Source organism: Mustela putorius, unplaced genomic scaffold, assembly GCF_011764305.1.
Source record: "Mustela putorius furo isolate JIRA1106 unplaced genomic scaffold, ASM1176430v1.1 tig00003836_pilon_pilon_pilon, whole genome shotgun sequence".
NCBI lineage: Eukaryota > Metazoa > Chordata > Mammalia > Carnivora > Mustelidae > Mustela > Mustela putorius.
This window is the reverse complement of record NW_025421989.1, coordinates 23,544,858-23,565,771: the sequence shown is the minus strand read 5'-3', so window position 1 is coordinate 23,565,771 and position 20,914 is coordinate 23,544,858. Positions and strand designations below refer to the sequence as shown.

Here is a 20,914-nt window from a genome sequence, read left to right as displayed (position 1 = left end):
TGCTGGGCTGTTTTTCAGAGACGTATCCAGTCTTTAAGAAGCTTCTGTTCTGACAGGACAGAGAGACAAACTAATTACAATAAGATAAGTACTTTCGCACCAATGTGTATTCTTTTCATTGGGGATTATGGAGAGTGGTGTTGGATAGCACACTCTACCAGAGAATTGAATAGACTTAACAGAGGAGACACTTGAGATGGATACTGAAGGATGAGTAAGAGTTTTCTAGTCAGAAATTAGTGGGAAGCATACACTAACTAGAGAGGAGTATGCATGTGTGTGGTTGGGGGAGGGGTGGAGGTAATGTGTGTGTGTGTGTGTGTGTGTGTGTGTATTCAGCACTGTAAAAGAGTATGCATGCTGAGAAGTCATTTTGGCCAGGCTGGGAAATAAAGCTGAAAAAGAATTCTTCAACTAGATAGTGAAAAAATGCCTGTCAGGCTAACCCATTTACAGTTAATCCTCTAAGCATCAAGGAGGGATTGGAGGATTTTAAACAAAGGAACATCAGGATCAGGTATAAAGTTAAAGATTGATAAGATCATTTTACTTAGATAACAGTTATCTGTAGTAACACCTCTGGGTCAAAAAACAAAACCACGGATAACAACAACAGTGATCATGGGAACTTTTTGTGGAACTTGGAGAGCTAGAAAGAAACGAGAGGGTAAAGGAAAAACGTATAATCAAATACGTCTCTCAAAGGGATATTGGATGTTCCCGCATTCAAGCAGCTACTTTGTGCTAGCCACTCAATAGCTTTTCTTGAAGCAATAATAAAGGAAGCCTTGTTCATCACTGCAGCTGGCTAGATCTGCCCAATTTACAATTTCCCCAAACTCAATCACTACATTTTTCCCCTTTTCTACATTAAGGACTATCGCAGTTTGCATGTTATATTAGATTTAAAATCTCAAATTAAAATATGTCACTTATTTGAAACATTCCCATCTTCATGTCCATCTGACTTTGGTACCGTTCATCATTCATTCTTTAAGAAACAGGAAAAAAAAAATCAGCAGTTATAGAAGTTGTGTCTCTTATAGAAGTTATGAAAGACATAAATATCTTTTTCCCCCAAAATCATTTAGCATTTTCTCTACTTTCTTCATTAAAATGCACATCCTAAATTATGTCCATTTTGGGCTTTTTAAATTGTGGTCTTAAAACTTGCCAATAAAATGAAAGTAAAAGTTTCTTTTACATGGGCTCTCTGTCTCAAATCATTTAGACATTTAATTGTCCTAGTATGTTGAGATTTTGAATGATAATTACAACACAATATATGTAATTTGACTACTGGCTCTCTGCTAACAAAAGTTATGATTCAGCTGTACTCATTGCTATAGTTACCCAAACCCCAAGCTTTGATAGTAGTATTGTTTCAAAGAAGTGGGTCATGAAAAGCAATGACTACTCAATTTCTGAAGATTAAGGTAAGTGGTAAGATTAAGGTAAGACATTTTCTCAGATACAGAAAAGACAAGAAATGAGAATATAATGATACCTACTTAGAATTTATTATAATCTAAATATCACATAAGTGGTCCTTCCAGAACAACCAGCAAAAATCTTCTATATTTTGAGAGCCTGGACACACAGAAAGTGTTTGCTAAGGTTAATGGTGATTTTGACGTATACACAGAATCCCTGGTCTCTACCAGCTCTGAATTTCAAAATATAAAAGAACTACAAATCAAAAAACAGAATGCACTCACTTGGCATCTAAGCAGATTATGGGACTACCACAGTTATCCATACTATAAAGTCAATCAACATAAATGTATTATATCTAGAGTCAAAGCAATGTAGACAAGGCCCTAATGCTGTGTACTTTGGTCTGCTGCAGTGGGAAAGCAAAGTCTTGACAGAGCCATAGCATCTTGTACTTGTAGAGACCCATAGACGTCCAGGCCTATGATCCAGGCATAGGAATCATGCCTTTAGGAGAGACACTTTGACACTTTGTCTACCAAGTAAAAGAATCAAACTTTGAAGATTAGAGCCCCTGCACACAAAGCCTTTACAGGAATACCAAGACCCCATGGAATTCTCTTCAGATACTGTCGGATCCTGTACAGATGGACTCCCCTATGTGCGTGGTGAACATAGCCATTAAATATTACTCACTCCCAGGATTTTAATAGAAGGATCACTATCTATATAAACATGGCTTTTTTCTCAACCCACTAGAGATTCTTGAACCCACCCACCAGTAACTATTCTGAAATAGTCAAACTCCATCCACCCACAACCAGCAGAGGAGTAACAAAGTGAAGTAGGCATGAGTGGCAATAAAAATGCTAGGAAAAGTGGTTCTTCTAAAATAGTTAGAAGAAAACTTACAATGTTTAGATCAAAGTAGCATTCAGACCATAGAAGTTTGCCATTCTTCTTTTCCCCTTCACTCTTCCATTTCTCACCCTTTTTCTAGTGCAAAGTAAAATAATGAACTTTAGCAGGAGGAGGTAAATATCTGAACATATCAAGCTTGGAGAAAGGAAATGAAGTTGTATGAAGAACACCCAAAAGAATGAAAGAATAAGAACAACTGGCAATAGATTTATTCACAAATTGCCTATTTAGTGAATAGCAGAGCCAACATCCTTAAAGTATTTTTAGTGGAAGAAGAAATACATACAAATGTATCATTTACCCCTGACTTAATGTAAATCTCTGCATCTATAGGCTGAAATCCACAGAATAAACTATGGGCACATTCTGTCATCTACTTTAATTACACAAGGCTTGGCAGGCAGTAAAACATTTGTAAATTCTCTGGAAAAGACTAAGCTATATGAATGAAATATAGAAGAATGAATGTATTTTATTAGAATAGGCAACTGATGATTGGGAAAGAAACAAAATAAGAACATCCATTCAATAGCTGGAAATAATACTTTTTGTTTTGACTTACAAAGGCTTCCAGTTATAACTATTATTCAATGTTTTCACAAATAAAGACAGAAAAATAAAGTATTTATTTTCTATTGAATCCCCACACACTAAAACCTGCATTTGTGATACACATAAGAGTATCTCATTTCAATTATTATTTTTTCTATTTATGAAATTTGGGAAAGAACCAAAAACTTTTAATATATTCAACAATTCAAATTGTCATTGGAATCTACAAAAAGGAATCGGTTCGTCATTAAAATGTATGGTGGGAATATCATTTTTGTCAGCTCCTTAACTCTTGAGTTCTCAGTAATCTTGTAAACCATTTCATTGCAGTATTTTTAAAAATTTCCCATTTTAGAGAATATTTAATTATCACCAACTTTTAAAATTATATGAAATTTAATTTGTATAAAGTAAAAAGAACAGTGTCATTTGAATTTAGTGACATACTGAGCTACTGACTATTGCCGAATATTTGTATATTCTTTGTATATCCTTTCTTTCTTTTTTTCTTTTTTTTTTTTGTATATCCTTTCTTTTTCCTTTACTAGATGAACCTAACAAAATAGGATCTGCTTGTCCATACCTAAAGCAGACATCCTCTTCCCATGGTGCCAATTAGTAAAATTTCAATTTGGAGGAAAGGTTTCAAAAGCTGTAATACTTTTGGTTTTTAGAGTACATCATGTGAGTTAACTGCTGTGAGACACTAATATGGGCCAGGCCTCGGGATAAAATACTTTAACTGCACCATCTTATTTAAATCTTCACAATGGTATCATTAGGTATGGATGATTATTATCTCCATTTTATAACAATATTTTTTTCATTTTATACATTTTCACCAAATTTACACTTCTTGGTACTTGGGACACCACAGTAAAATAAATTAATGAGGATCTCTGCTCTTGTGAAGCTAAAATTGTCCTGATAACCAATAAGTATAATAAAGAAGTAACTTATAAATATGTTACAGGCTAGGAAATGCCCAAAAAATTACACTGAAAGGTGACAAGGAGATCAGGAGTGTGGAGGTGGGTGTGTTGCAATTTTAGAGGGTGTGATCAGGATAGGTCTCATGGAGAAGATGACACATAAATGCCAAAATGACACATAAAAGCCAAAAATGATGGAGGTGAGAAAGTGAGCCTTGAGACCTCTGGGGAACATTGCTCCGGATGAAGAGAACAGCCAGTGCAAAGGTCCCACGGCAAGAATTTACCTGTCATGTTCAAAGAATACCCAGTTGAAGATAGAAATAAGAGAGTTGAAAAAATCTTGATGAGTAGGGAAAATGAAGGCAAAGAATTAATGTAGTCCATGTCTCTAGACCATCACAAGTATTTTGCTTTGACTCTGAGTAAAACTAGCAAGCTTTGCATGATCTGCATTCCATTTTCAAAGGACAACTGTAGTTGCTGTATGGAGATAAGATTGTAGAGGGCAATGGCAGAGACACAGAGCCAATTTGGAGGTTACTGAAGCAATTTAGGAAAGAGATGATGGAGGCTCCAACAAAGGTGATAGTAGTAGACATGGTGAGAAGTGGTTAAATTCTGGATATGTGTAAAGATAGTACCAGTAGGGCTTGATGACCCATTGGATGTAGTATGTCAGAGAAAGAGAGGAATGATGAATGATTCCAAGATTTGGGGCCAGAACAAATAGATGGATAAAACTGACATCAGCTGAGCTGGGAGCACAGAGTAGAGTAGGGGGAAAAGAGAAGTCAGTTTTGGACAAAGTAACTGACAAATGTCAAATAAGTGAATGATGTCAGATAAGCAGGTAGACGTACAAGGTAGACGTACAAGGTGAGGGTATAAATGTAAAAAGTGGTATTTGTAACCATGCAAATGGCTGATGAACTCACAGATGGAGTAAGTATAGACTGAGAAGACCACTGAGAGCTAAGCCATAGGTCATTCCAACAGGAAGAAGAGGAGAGGGAAGGGACCAGCAAAGGAGACTGAAAAGAAGCACCCAATGAAGTAGAGCTTAAAGCAAGAGATTGTGTTATCCCGAAAGCCAAGTGAAAAAAAGGTACCAAGGAGAAAGAATGACCCATTGTTCAAATGCTGCTCACAGATCAATTAAGATAAGGATGGAAAAATGACCATTAGGTATGGTAAGAAAACTATATAATGTTCTTAACTGCTATATTTTAATAACATAACATGTGAAAATATTAAAATAATAAGGATTACCATTTACTGTATAGCTACTATTTATCAAGTACTGCACTATAAGTTTTTAAATATTATTTTTACTTCCCCAAGTAATCCTAAATGTAAGCATTTTTTTTTTCACTTAGGGATCTGGAAACCAAAACTGAAACGCTAAGTGATCTGTCACAGGTTACACAGTTAGTAGATGTAAATGCCAAAATTGGAAATCAGACTTGTCTTGATCCGAATGTCAATTCTAGTATACTGTGAGATCTTCTGCAATTAGGAGACAATATAGTAATACCAAGAAGAGTGAAGATGAAATTCAATTTTTTAAAATTGAGGCACCCTTGTTTTTTAAAAAAAAATATATTTTATTTATTTATTTGAGAGACAGAGAGAACGTGCACACTTGCACACACATGAGCTGGGGGAGGGCCAGAGGGAGAGGGAGACAGACAAGCAGACTCCCCACTGGGTGGGGATCCCAACAATGTTGGGTTTGATCCCAGAATCCTGAGATCATAAACAAGCCTAAGTCAGACACTTAACTAACTGAGCCACCCAGGTGTCCCTCAATGATTTCTTAAAAACTTCCTCTTAATTAATACTTACATGTTGGGGAAAAATTATAGAGAAATCACAAAGCTAAAAAAAAGTATGTGGAGTTTCATCACCTTGTAATTTATAAAAATGCAGTAGCTACCTAAGTATAGGCTCCAGTCCATTTCTGTCTCACTCACCTTCAAAATAATTATCAGGTTAATGGTACTAAAACACTGTTTTCTGCATTATTGATGTAACCAAAACCTTTGGCTGGAGGTTCTAAGCTCTCAGCTTGGCTTTCAGGGTGTTGTATCAACTGACCTGACATTTCAAAGCATGTGGTAGAGCCTGTGCTCTGACCTAAGTGATGGAATAAACACTACCTTTACTACATAAATAATACTTCATCATGAATTCCGTTATATGTAGTAAGCTGGGCTTCTCGTGTTATTTCAACAAACTCCTCTTCCTTTTTTTTTTTTTTTTTTTATCTTGCTGAAACCAGGATACCTCTGGAGATCTTTCCTTCTTTCTTCGCTTCCTCCCTCCCTTCCTCCATTTCTTTGATCATTATTGAGTGATATTAGGGGCAATGGACTCTCCCAGGCACCAAAGATATGTGGTGACCCAGACAGCTAAAGTCCTACCCTCGCAGACTTACATTCAAGCCAGGGAGGAAGCAAAATTTTTAAGTGGTAAATTTGATGAGAAAAAGACACAGCTAGCAGTGACTTGGGAGCACATAATATTCTTAGGAGAACACTCTTCTCCATGGTGGGGAACTCTTAACATTCAGAAATCAAAGTTGTTTCAGTTAACTCATGGTGGTCAAAAGAGATAGAGAGCTGCTTAAGTTGAGGTATAAGAATATCACAGGCAAAGTCTGTAAACTTCATAGTAATGTCAGGGGCCGTGCAGTTGTGGGTTTAAGCTTATTATATTCAGTGACTGGTGTCTTGGTCTACATAGCTCTTTCTTTTTTGGACAGTGATTTGGAATTCAACATATTCTGTGGATTGTCCTAAGTTATACCACATTCTAATATTTCAAATATAAAATTAGAACAGGTCTCACACAAATAAGTTTTCTGAGAGACTATCTTTTAGTATTAAACAATTTCCACATATCTTTCGAGATTCTCAAGAAGAAATTTTGCGCAAATACAAATATATGCTTTGAAGGCTATAATTCTTTCTTAGAGTGGAACTAAATTGTAATAGCTAGGTCTATTTAACATCCATGACTTAACTAATGATTCCAGTGAAGTTAAAATAAACCCTCAATTTTTTAATATCCTTCATATCCGAAAATCTGGACTGAAGACACACGATGAGATTTTATCATATGTATTTTTTTTATACTTTTGTAATCATAGCCATAGTAACATTAAAACAAATAATATGACTAATAAGATTGGGTTAGCAGAAGTACCACAACCAATACAAGATGAGTTTAAATCTACCAGGATTTGAATCTTTGGTTCCAAGAAATTGGGTAAGGCAAGGAAGATGCTTAGAGCAATAACCCACACCTGCTCTGATTATGATCTTAACAAACTAAAGCTAACTTTAATATTGGAAATCGGAAATAGTAATTCTATTTTTTTTACTTATAAATGTAGATGAGGTTTAATGAGCTTCTGATGCACAGTCTGTTCCACTAGGCATCACTCCTCTCCCATACCGCCTACATAGCTCCTGAGTAGGAAATTTAAAATTCCATGACTTACCTACTTTAAGAAATGTGATACATTGTGTGGCAAAGCTAAAATCAATTGACTCAACTCTAGGAGGATAACGGAAAAGTGTGCTGTGGACAAATAGCATGATGCAAACAGTAAAAACGGAATAACTTATGAGCCTGAAGCCTTGAAGTTACAGTGAATTAAAAAAATACAGTCAATATATAGAGATGCTGAATCTCCTTAATAAGCTTAGTAGTATGCATTTGGAAAATAAAACATTTACATCCATAAACACAAGGAGAGTGTTGTAATAGAAAAGGAGTATCATCTTGATTGAATTCCTGGTCTTTGAAAACTACCATAAAATTTTCTAATTACCAAAGACATGCTGGGATGAGAGAAGATATGGATCCAGTATTCTAAGAGCAGACTTAGTGGTGGTGATAAGAACTACTTGTTTCTTTTAAGACAAACCTTTAAAAATACTTAGCAATCTACACCTTTACTTGCTTTGGCAATGAGTGAATTACCCATTCTAGCCTAGTGCTTGCATTTAGCGTGAAGGTACATAATCTGGGAGTATTGGTTGAACTGAACTGAATGTCGAATGTCAGGTCAACTGAAGAGAAAAACAGCCTCGTTGTTGGTTAAAGTGAATATGAGTTAACTAACATAATTATTTGAGTTGTAGTCGAGAGATTTTATATACCTGCAAGGAGGTGTACTAAGTTCATTCCTATTCAAATTTTCCCACCAACTCTTCCCTTTGACCTTGGAATCAAGCAAAAAACCATAGAAAAACAGGTCCTGTGTAAAAACTCCAGCTCTGGATTTTTGACTCCTTCCATTCTCCTTATGGAAGTCCAAGACACATAGAAGATGTTAGTTAATATTGATGATCTGGTAACTTATGAACAGGAGCAATTATAATATGGATTCAACCACAATCCTCAGAAAACCAGTCTCTAAAATTTAACTACATAGAGCAAACCCTCATACTCAATAATATTTAGTATCTTTACCCCTTTTAACAAATATTTAATATTTTACAGTATTTCTTAATTAATTTCCTACAGTATCACTACAGCATGCCTCAAGAGGCAAAGGAATAAAATGTCCTTATCAGAGCTTCCAAATAGCTTCCATTCCCCTCTTCATGACCCTACCCATCCTGCCACTGACAGCTCACAGCTGATTTCCTCACTGGGCTTTGCCCTCAGCCCCAGGAAGCTGTCTTGTTCATGGTTATGCCACCTTCCATGGGGCAGCCCGAAGCCAGCAACTGCTGGATGGGGGAATAGAAAGTCTTGACCCTTGAATCAGTTGGGGACAACTGTGAAAGACCCATGGGATCTGCTGGGGCCTCAGGTGCAACCACACCGCAATCGCTTTCTTCCTCTGCCTCAAAAGCAACTAAACCGTCTGTTTCTAGGAAATCCAACTGAACATAGATGTTTTTCCCACTAGCCCACAGACTTTTGATGTTAAGAACTTTCTTTAACATCTTCATCCCGTGTTAAGCACAATCCTTATAAAACACAGGACCCTCAAATATTTCATTCATTCACATGAAAGAGTTAATCAATTAATGGCATATTGGAAGGAGTGATTCTGCTAATTTAACAGGATCAAAGAATAGTGGTGACCAAGGGCCAACATAAACCATACTGGATGCTCAATGATCATCTGAGAGAATGGCCACACCCACATTTTAGCACAGGAAGGTCTTAGCTTGAGCCACTGTGGTTGGCAAGGGCTTCAAACCTGAAAGCTGAAGCTCAGTTGGTTGTACACTCTGGCGGATATTGAGAAATCATCCAAAATCCATCAGAAATTATGGTGGGGGGAGAGAGAATATCGACAGAGATTTTAAGAGGGCTCGCTGAAACCCCTCCAAGGCATACCTTGGTACTCTGCTGACCTCAACAGTTTTTTTTTTTTTTTAAAGATTTTTATTTATTTATTTGACAGACATAGATCACAAGTAGGCAGAGAGGCAGGCAGAGAGAGAAGAAGGGAAGCAGGATTCCCGCTGAGCAGAGAGCCCTACACGGGGCTCAGTCCCAGGACCCTAAAATCATGACCTGAGCCGAAGGCAGAGGTTTAACCAACAGAGCCACCCAGGTGCCCATGACCTCAACAGTTTTTAAAAGAATAAATTCCTACACTCCATTACACCCCAGAATCCAAATCCTCAGGGTAACAGACTGAGTTTTGACAATTAGATTGGGCTACTTGTTCTTTTAGATGAATCCTGATGATCATGCACGTAATTTTTAGCTTGTGCCTAAGAAAATTGTATTCCTTTTCATTTTATGTTCAGTGTTTGGCCATTTCCCAACTTAGTAAAACTTCCAGTATAGAATGATCAGAAAAAGTATGGAAAAAACACCCTTACGGGTTTGTTTCATTCTATGCATTAGAAGTATAAACAAAGTATTCGGCAAGAGAAAGAATTTAAATTCAGCTAAAATGAGGGTTTTTTTATTTTAAGAGGACCACTTTCTGATGTCCTTCTAGAATTTCAAAGTGTTATAATTATTGCAAATTAACAAAATGGTTCATATTCGCTAGGAATAAATCCTATTTTCTTTTCTTTTTTTTTTTTCAAAGATTTTATTTATTTATTTGACAGACGGAGATCACAAGTAGGCAGAGGCAGGCAGAGAGAGGGGAGGAAGCAGGCTCCCTGCTGAGCAGAGAGCCCAGTGCGGGGCTGGATCCCAGGATCTGGGATCATGACATGAGCCGAAGGCAGAGCCTTTAGCCCACTGAGCCACGCAGGCGCCCCCCTATTTTCTTTTTTTTTTTTTAAGATTTTTTTTTTTTTAAATTTGAGAGAGAGAGCACAAGCAGGAGGAGTGGTAGAGAGTGAGGGAGAAGCAGACTCCCTGCTGAGCAGGGCACCTGATGCAGGGCTTGATCTCATGACCCTAGGACCAAGACCTGAGCCGAAGACAGATGCTTAATGGACTGAGCTACCCAGGCACCCAAATCCTATTTTCTTATTACAGAATGTATATTATACTCCAAAGCAATAATCTTTTTCTATATGATCTTAATACAAAACCATTTTGGAATTTATATTTCTACCTAGCCATTACATTACATAAAGCACTTTCCTTTTTCTTTTTCTCCCCAGTTGCCTTTTCCAACTTCCCCTTCTCCCCAAATGAATTGCCAAACACTCTCACTGAAGAGTTACATATAAACCACAGCATTTTTGCTAGGGTGGGTGGCAACTTTCTAACTAAGCAAAGAGAGTTTGAATGGATACATTCCATTATAGAATGTTGCCTTCTGCTTTTAAAAAAAAAAAGTTAATTTTAAACGTTGGCTCTGTATTTATCTAGCACGGTAACAGTGGTTTAGTCTTAGAAAAGAGGAAAGAGAAAAGGAAATGAAGAGAGCCCATGAAGGCTGTTGGAGAACAGGGGTTCAACACAAAGAAATTTGTAATAGAGATATAATTTGGGAGTCCTTGGGAAATTCACAAAACTGGGACTCAAATGTACCCTGGAGATACAGAATCTTAACTTGTTCCTCTTCTTCCTAAAGTATAAATCTGAGTAGGTCATAAATGTTGTTTTCCTTATGCCCATGAAACCACATTCTATCTATTCCTGGATGCCAGACTTGGACACACTTCTTACATTCTGCATCATGTACCCCATGATATTATGCGATCTCTGCTCTTGATTCTCCTCTGCCTGGAATGTTTTTCTTTTCCACACCAGTGTGAGCTCCTTCAAAGTCTAGGTAAACCTCATTTCCTTTAACGAGCCTCTCCTAACCCCTCCAAGGGCACGTGTTCTGACCCTTTTCCAAGCCTGTACCATACTTGACACCTCTCTCCGAAGAACACAACGTAGACTATCATGAATTACAACTATATATGATTTTTGTTGATCACCACTACCCCTAGTTAGCCATCTTGGGCCCCAATATATGCCATTCCTCATCTCAATATCCCTTGAACATACTCTTATATCTCCTTGTACACTGAAGGCACTCAAATATTTATGGTGGAAGTAGAGGAAGGAGAAGAAAAGGGAGGAAGGGAATGAGGAAAGAAGGGTCAGCCATTTTTTCTCTATATTTGTAGATTACAAATTACTAATACTAATCCTTTCTCCTTTATTACTCAGTTTTCTTTCATGGCTTTCCTAAATCAGCAGTTTCATGCATCATGGGGTTGGGAGAACCCTGACCTGAAACTGATCTGTTGTCACTAAATGCTTCAGCATTTGTTCATGTCACAATGGTGTACTGGTGACCTACTCTAAGCCATGCACAATGCTGGGCCCTGGAAATACAAAACAGACAGGCACGGGACTCCTGGAGCTAAGCTAAACTGTTCGCTCACTGTGATGAGCACACCCACTGACGTGAGCGGCTTGCTCTGTGACTGTGTTATTATGGGCCTGGAGGAGAACCCCGACAAGGGAAAGCAGCAGAGTCCAAACCCCCTAGAGACCTCTTGAATGCATTTACTCTACGCACTCTGGCTCTGGAAACCTCTTGAGTACCATTCAGGAGTTCAGTCATGGTGGGAACAATTAGGGGCTTTAACAGGGGTATTCAAAAGCCTAGCACTGGGAGCCACCAGATTCATTTGTTACATTCAAATTTTCTCCCTTGGCCACATGAAGCTTTGTTTACACAAAATAGCTGATACCATTTTAAGTCGCTCAGCTTTCCATTTTTACTGCTGTGTTTAGTTCCTCTGACTGTGTTCCTTCTGAAATAAAGTTGGCAAAAGGCTGGGAACATTTTGGTACCCAGAGCCGGTGTCATTTCTCCAAACAGGTATGTTCGACAGCCACCTACTCAGGAAGACGAGGGCACTGCAAGATCCAATCAGAATAAAATATCCTCCACAGCCCCCTGTCTACCTTATCAGCTGCAATACAATCGACTGAAGCCATTTTTTTCTGGATCAGAAAAAAAATGGCATATTTTCTCCAAAAGACACGAATATGAAGAGGTGAAGCCTATTATTCCCAACTTTGTCCTTTAGCATATTACTAATGGCTAATATGTTATATATCTTAACAAAAATCAGAGATCCATCTGGCTGTATCTCCTTCACTTAGTAGCTCTGTGGCTTAGTAGCTCTCGCCAAACCGGATGTAAATAATATTGCCATCATTACTCCTAAATTGGTTTATTATTACCATCTATGTAAGCAGAGTGACCCTGATGGTGAAGAAATGAAATATGGAATTTCATCTCCTCAGAGAGGGTCCAATGTGGCTAAAAGATACTTTGATAAGACCTCTAGGGGGATGACTTTGGAAGCAAAACGACAGCACACAATCCTAAAAGCCAGAGAGGTCCATTGTGGGATGTGTGGGAAAGTCAAGAAAAAGGAGGGGCTCCAAAGAAGAGCAATTCCTTGCAGGTGGGGAGCTAGAAAGCTAACAGCAAAGAGGACAGTATGGAAAAGCAAGGGGGCCCCACCAGTGACCTATTTCTCCAACTTTTCCTGTCCTGTGTCTCTAGAGAGCAAATGAGGTCAAGAGTGTATGGTGTGCATAGAGGAAAAGTAAAGTCTGCAGATTCCAAGTGGGGGTGCCATGTGAGTGATTGCAAGTCAATTAAATGAGCTAGGGGCCAAAAAATGAGAAGCACTAAAATTAGCTTCAACAAGAACAATTACTTTTCTTATGCTTCATACTACTAAAAAAAATGTCTTACGGCTGGATATAACACTGCGTAACTAAAATACTCAACCGAGGGCTTGTATCATGTCAGAAAAGTGGGATAACATATCATGGGAGAGAGAGCAAACGAATTGTGAGATCTTGGAGCCTAATTTCATTCCTTTGGTTCAAAATTTCCTTGTTGGCTAAAATGACATAATGGGGCATCTGTATACTTCTACACTTCATGTAATTTTGTTACATTTGTGTGAGGATGCCAGAATCAGCTCTGGCTACATTTATAATAATTCATTTCCATTTGACTGCAATAAAATAAAATGTTTATTTTATATTTTAAAATGCAAATATTCCACAACAGCAGACACTTTTATGTTATACTAGTTCAACGTTAAAGTTTGAAAGTGAATTAACCTGTGTTGGAATTTTAAATGTATATTCCTAGGAAATTAGATACTCCAACTCTACACATCCCAAAACCTAATTCCTTGGATCCATATTTCACCATCATATGCACTTGCTTTTTATTTTGTATGTAAGATAACATGTTGCATGTGCATATGCAACGCAAGTATTTTGAATATAGACATACAGACCTTTTATTTACCAGAGCTGCAGGAGTTACTCCAAGAGGTCTAGAATCTAGAACATACACCAATTTTTTATACAGATAAATAATGTATTTCAAAGATGAAAATAGACACTGTTGTGACTATACACAGTCAAATTCATTTTTAAAAGACTGATCATATGCATAATTATCATTATTATTACTATGCATTTGTTCAATCAATGGATACTGAAAGTACAACTATGATCAGGTGGCTTCCCAATTTTTTTAATTATAAAGGGAAACTTTATAGCAGAAAATGATGAAGATCACTCTACTAATTCACAGTTGTATTACATGGAAATGTTGATAGGGCAAGAAGCTACCAATTAGTTCACTTCGATCAGGCCATCACAAAATAAACTGCTATGAATAATTTTATGATTATTCATACCATGATTTATTTATAATTATAATTCACATAAAGTGTAAGCTACATAATTAACAAAAATATTGAAAGAGTGATAGTCTATAATTATATGATCACAATTCACAGTCCATTGCATTTTTTTTTTTCTGAGTCTAAACTCCACATGCTATTTCCTGACTTAGGAAATATTACAAAATGCAATCTAATTTTACTGTTAAATATATGTTCTTAGATATGCAGCTCTTATATGAAAAAAATAGCTCAGTTCCATTTGTTGCATTTTGTATGTATGAAAATAATAACTATAACCCAGTCTTTGAATAGCCTATCATGAGAAAAATTATTTTGAATGCTTTAATATGAAAAGAGGAAAGAGCAGATTTTCAGAAGAAAAATATTAAAAGTGCTTTCCTTTTTCCCTCTGCCTTATCCACAGTTCACTGCTCAGCAATTTCAGATCATGTGATAGGCAAGCAACACCAGGCCGGTCAGTCATCCCTTCTCTAAAGCTAAAAGCCTGAGGAGTCTTAGAGTTTTGACACCTGCATATTGTTTCTACATAGAAGAAACAAAAAAAAAAAAAAAAAAAAAAAAAAAAAAAGAAAGAAAGAAAGAAAGAAAAAAAAATCTCAAAACCCAAAAAAACCCCAAAACCCTGTCAATTAAGGCTCTTTCATTGTAAGCCAATGGTCAGGGTAAGCAGCAAGGGAATGTCCATTGAGCCATGTGGTTGGCCGGTAATGGAATGCTGTCTGCAGTGTAAGATACTCCAGGGTGGCGTTCTCTGGATGAAAATTAAAAGCACATTTGTACGGTGATTAACAGAATTTGTCAAATAAACAAGGCTGTCTACATTCCTATAATATTCCTTTGTAAATATGCCTGAGCAAATCTAAAGCATTTCCATAAGTCATAAGGGAATATGCAGTTTTGAAATAGAGGAAACCAAGAAAATGCTGGCTATTTGTACGTATCAGTGAAGTCAGATAAAATAAATATGCATGCTCAAATCCATCTGAAACAAAGACATAGCAGAGATACTTAACATAAAAAGCAAGACACTGGGAATTAAGAAAGAGAAGGTTGTGCTTTAGCAGGTAAGTTGTTTAAGTCCATGTACATTTATTTTTATTTACGGTGTTAATTTTCCATTTTCCAATTTTACCCTCACCAAAATATAAATTACTCTTTTACCTGATTATCCAGTCACTTAAAAACATCTATAAAAGTTCCTATCACCACCTATGCCCTTCTTATATGTGTAAATATATTCATGCCAAGATACAAGAACACTAAAGAAGTTCACTGTTAGTGGTGACACACAGGGGATTGCCTCCCCCTAAAGAATGTTCATAATTATTGCAATGAGCAATTTCCAAAACAGAACTGTTATTTTTATATTCTTATGCCCTCTATTACACTTGGTATTCAAATGCACTGTGCTTTTGGTAATAAAGTGACAGAAGAGAGTAGCTTTTTATTTAAAGTAGTAGCATCAAGTTGGCTTGTGAACGTTTGTTTGTGTACTCTTGGTACCAAAACCAGAAACACCTGAGTACTCAGGAGCATTAAAAAACAACAACAACAAATAATCCGCTGAAAACACTCTCACACACAAAATGCTTAGTTACCATTCTTTGAATGTTATTCAAAGGCAACTGTTTTTTTAGTCACTTAAGGCAACTATATTCCCATATGAGTACTGCTGAAAAAAAGGAGTACTGAGTGAAAGTTAGCAACCAAAGCCTTTAATTTGTCTGTTACTTACTCACTGAACAATATTACCTACCAGCTAACTGTAATTGGGACTAGAGAGAGCCTATAAAGATTTACAATAAGAGTCTGAAGGAAAAAATGCACTGTTAAATTCATACGACTTTGGAGAATCCTGGATAATAATAATTGCATGTGTTTCTAATAACTGCATGGCCGGATGGTGAGCCCTTAGACACACATCTCCTTTCTCGAGTGCAAAACGTTAACTGTCCTACTTTACAGGATTCTTGATTTTAAAGGATTAGCTTGAATCCTGAGAGGTGAAACTCGGGGTCAGGAGTCACAAGGCTGGTAACTGACAGAGCCTGAAGTGCAATGGGGGCCCTCTGACTGGCCCCAAATTCCACAATACCTGGATGTCTCCAAGAGCTGGGCTCCTTCCTCTTTGACATTCCTGATAAAATTAATGGAAATAAGATTGGAATTTAATAATAAAAATGCTGACACCGTCTTATCTATAGCTGCCCAAATGCTGCTATTACAATGACGTTTTGTAAGTTGAGCATGACCAGAAAACTTGCTACTTTTAAATCTTATTAATCAACATTTGGGGGCTTTGGGTGCCACACATTTTAGAGTAGTCTGCTTTATAAAAACAGAGATTTACCAAACAGCAAAGACCGTATCTGTTGTGAGACAAAGTAGATCCCAAACACTTCAGTTTATAACAGACTCAAAGAATCCAAAATATAAATCTTAAATTAATCCTAAAAGTTCGGTTGTTCTTAAGTGTTTTATGCATTAGTCATTTCAACAATAACATGATTTGTTCACAGACATTGCAAACATAATAAACATCTCTTCTAAATTTTTTCCTACTTTGAAGAATACTGTGATTACTTATCAGCGAGACATATTGACTTTGTTGAAGCAACTAGTCAGGAAATAAAATGAGTACTTTCCATATTTATAAATGTATTTCTTCTCCTATTTTCCCCAAATGTTTTCTAATCTAACTACATAACTTGGGCTGATAAAAGGGCAATGAAATAGAGAAATAGGTACCGTATTTTAAATTATTAAGGGCTTTCCTATTAACCAAAGCTTTTTATCACTGATTTGTAGGATACGGAAGAAAAATGCTATAGCCTGCCTCGGTTACATAATCGTCTATGAGAAGAAAGTAACAGGTTACGAAGTGCCATTAAAATGACTGAAACTATCTTTCCTAATGTAAATATATGTGGTCTTCAAGTAAAAGGACAGCAGTTACATGGGTACATATGTTTGATGGTCAGGATCTTTTTTCAGAGTCTTCTTTTTCTTTCTAGTATTATTTCTATCCCCTACAGAGCTTATAAAGCCTCCAGAATTTGCCCTGTTTGGTAACATATGTGTAGCTTATGTCAGAAAACAAATGAGGAAGTCATTTATAAAATATTACAATAAGGAGTACATGAAATATCATCACGGACTGTATTTCTGCACATAGTTGGAGACTAACAGCCTAGAAGCAGCCGTAGTGTTACCCTGACCCCTGAAGGAAGGAATCAGGAGTTAACTTCACATCCAATTTTCTCCACAATATGAACACCAAACCTCCAAATCCACTGGCACAACATATCAATGTTTAGGCATGTCCTGCAGAAATATGACAGTGGTCTTGAATATCAGAGCTCAAAATTTCATTCCACCATTCCACCATTCTGATTTGGGGTAAGCAGATCTTTGCAAAGTTACTTAGTGGATGTCTAGATCCTGCACCTGACTCCACAGGAAAAACAGAAAGAATCATCTCATCTCCATGCTAGAGAAGTCCCTTAGCCTTCTTGGGGAAATACATGTAAAGAGAAATAGGAAATAGCACAACTAGATGAAAAGACGATTTGATTCCACAGTGTTAGGATTCCAGTAGAGTTGCTTTTTGAGGGAATTTAGGATCTAGTGAGGGAAGAACAGATCCTGAAACATTAGAAGGCCAGAAAGGAGCCGATGTATATCTCCTTTTTAAAAAAGAATCACAAATCCAAATAAAACATCAGGGTAAATGACATTTTATTCGGCAGTATTCCCTCCTCTGTACAGCGAGCCCAGTACATTTATCTCATCTCATGGTAAGAGTCACAGGCAGCTGCAACATGTCCTTTAAGGCATTCAGTAAGTAAAACTTGAAAATGGATTGTTCTTTATTTCTGAGATTTGTATTAATTATGAACTCACTGCCATTTATTTTTTAATTTAACAAGGTATCATTACCTTGGAAGGTTTTTACTTCTCTTTTCCCTGAGGGTTAAAATGGCCCAGAAAGAGGTCTGTCAAGGCAAAGATAAAGGTACAAAACACTCACTTCTGACACACTGTGGAAGCAATCGTTTTTCCTGAGGGAAACACCAGGCTGAAATCTGCATTAAGCTCCACCAGGCAAAATGCAAGAGGACCCCGAATAGTCATTCTGTTCACAGTCTTCATTTCAACCGATTTAACTTTCTGCTCAGTTGGGGTCATGTATGTCAATCACAGGGTACAGAACTATGACCTTGGCTGGGATCATCAGCCCCAATTACTCAACGGGGCACTTGTGAAACATTGCGGACTCATTTTGACTCTCCACGGGTGTGGCTAAAATTGGTCCTGTCCAGCTCTAAAGCTTATATAGATCTGCTGTCCCTCAGGAAGTCAGTATGAGAAAACTCATGCTAAATTTGCCACAGAGATCAAGCTTTACAGGACCCCCGGAGCTAATCTCTGTCTGCTCTCCTCCTCCTCTGTTTGCTGTTACAAGCCTTCAAAAGTTAACAGGGTGATGGAGCCTCCCTCTATACAATCATTTCATCTCACTATCGTTGACTGAAGCTCGCTGATGTAATGAAGTTACATAATCACCGATTATGCACGACTTCCATCCATCTTCCTACATATCCACATATCTTTCCCCCTCCCCTTCAGATCAATCTACCAGGTGAGATTTATAACACATGTAAATGCTCCATTCTCTCATCATAGGTACTGAATATGGGACTTTAGCATTGCAGTACAGTGCACTGAACCACGTCATCAATATTGATTTTTTTTTTTTATCCCATTTCCCAGGCGGAATATGCTTAAACATCCTTCGTGGTCTAGACTCTAACTTTTTACTGAAAGGGTAAAATAGATGTAGCAGATAGGACACATCCTCAACTTAAGGTTAAGGGAAGTGTGTAATTGCCTGCATTTCCAAAGCTGGCTGCATTGCTAAAAAACGATGGTCTCTGCTTTCAGACCTTCAACTCCCCTGCACGTGGGTCGCAGCTTCAGCTATTTAAGGTATTAAGTAAATCATTATATTATTGGGCTATTGAACTTGAGAAAGAAAGCATTTGGTGATATTTAAAATAATCTTGCATGATTCTCTATGTTGCTCATCCTTTTCAGCTTTTTCTTTTCTTTTCTTTTCATTCCGAACGATAATCCAGTGGATAAAAAAAAGTAGCCCAGGGCACTTAATAATCTCCAATAATCACAACCTAGAGAATAATTAGCAATGATTATCACCTTAAAGTTTAAGAACTTGACAAGTGGGATGTCCCTGGTCCCATTGCGGCTGTGAAATGCAGCAGAATGCTGCACTGAGTTGAAAACATATTTCTTTTAATGAATAAAGAGTAGCTCGTTTCATTTTAAATAGGGCTCTTCAGTAAGTGTTCCTTTCACTGCTGCTACCCCTTCTAGAACACAGGAGCCACAAATATTGCATCCAAACAATAGAGTGTCTACCCGGAATTAATTCAAGACACTCTTCCATATCAAAATAATTGGAGGGGGAAGTGATGCTTTGATTTATTTTCAATTACACTCAGAATACAGACCTACACACACACACACACAAACACGCACACGCACACACACCAACACACCCAACTGCAGTTATTCCATTCAGTGCCAATAACGGCCACATCACAGCCATCAATGCGATGCAGCAATCATCCAAGTCACCCATTCTCATTACAAACGCCCAAGTTCGCTCACATCACTGATGGGTTTGCATATATAAAATGACCTTACCCACAACAGTCTTCCAAATTATTCTCCCCTGGATATCAGTCGGCAAGGTAATTGCTGGTCATCACAATGCGTATTCAGAAAAATCCACGCTTTACTCCTGTGTTCTTTTTCTTGTTTTTGCTAGCAATTAATATCGTGAACAAGATACCCATTCACAAATGCCAAGTTCACCATAAAAGCAGATAATTCCATACAGCTCTTCCCTACAAGACTGCCTCCAGTTAGTTCTCAAAGTGCCCGATTGTTTGGTGAAGATACAATCCAGGTGCAGAGCAGGGGGGGAAAAAGACGACTAGGAGAAAAAAGAAGAGGCAGATAGAAAAGGAGACACTGAAAGAGGAGAGAGCAGAAAAAGAGGGAAGAATTTTTTTTTTTTTTTAAAGGAGGAAGGAAAAAGGCCGGTAAGTGAGGAAGTCTGAGAGCTTTATGACAAGAACTGGAGTCTTGCTTGCAAATCTTCTGTATACATGTAGCCCTTCAGATCCTCTTGGTCCCCAAGTAAAATTTCCAGATCCGGGATGCAGCCATAAGAAAGAATCCTATGTATATTTCACAAGTATCCCGCAATAACAGATCCGACGGGGTTTTCCTTGTACAGTACTGCTGTGTGAAAGCACACAACCCCTGCTGTTTGGGAAGATGTCTCCTGGGTCCTAGCTCTCTTCAGCAGCCCCCAAAAATGATTTTTCAGAAGAGTGGGGGGAAAAAAAGCAGCTTTCCGTTTGCCTTGAATGATGCTAATCCTGAGCGAAAACGACACGGAAACCACGAATAGCTTGAGATCTTGATTAATAGCCACAATCCACTCAAAATATCCCAGGAAAGAAGGAGCGAAAACAAGAAAGGGAAACTGCAATGCATAAATGATTCCAGTGTTTCTACAAGATCGGTTCATTTGATTGAATGCATTCTCTGGGTTTGCTGCAAGTCATAAAGAGGATAGTGTTACTGCCACCCAATGGATATTTTAGTACTAGCCAATCCATAGAACGCCACCGCTTTGCGAGTTTGAGTTTTCGGAAGACTAAAGAGGAAGAAGGGTAGCCTGGAAATCTTTTGGAAAAGACCCCGTGAGGCCTCAAATAACGGGAATCTGTCCTTCCAGGCAAAACCGGACGGCAAATGTGGACCCTTACCCATTCCTGCGTTAGCCACCTTGGAATTAGGGTTCCATTTCTCCAGGAGGCAGAAAAGTACAGAGAACGATGC

The 20,914-nt window shown here is 37.7% G+C and overlaps 1 protein-coding gene across 1 annotated transcript in view; it reads right to left on the bottom strand.

Moving 5' to 3' along the window:
* IL1RAPL1 (interleukin 1 receptor accessory protein like 1) overlaps positions 1 to 20,593 on the bottom strand; it is a 1,495,797-nt gene extending 1,475,204 nt beyond the window's left edge. The window contains exon 1 of the mRNA XM_045089428.1: positions 19,706 to 20,593. The gene's annotated coding sequence lies outside the window, so the exon portion shown is untranslated. The remainder of the gene's footprint in view (positions 1 to 19,705) is intronic.
* Between the last annotated feature and the right edge of the window lie 321 nt (positions 20,594 to 20,914).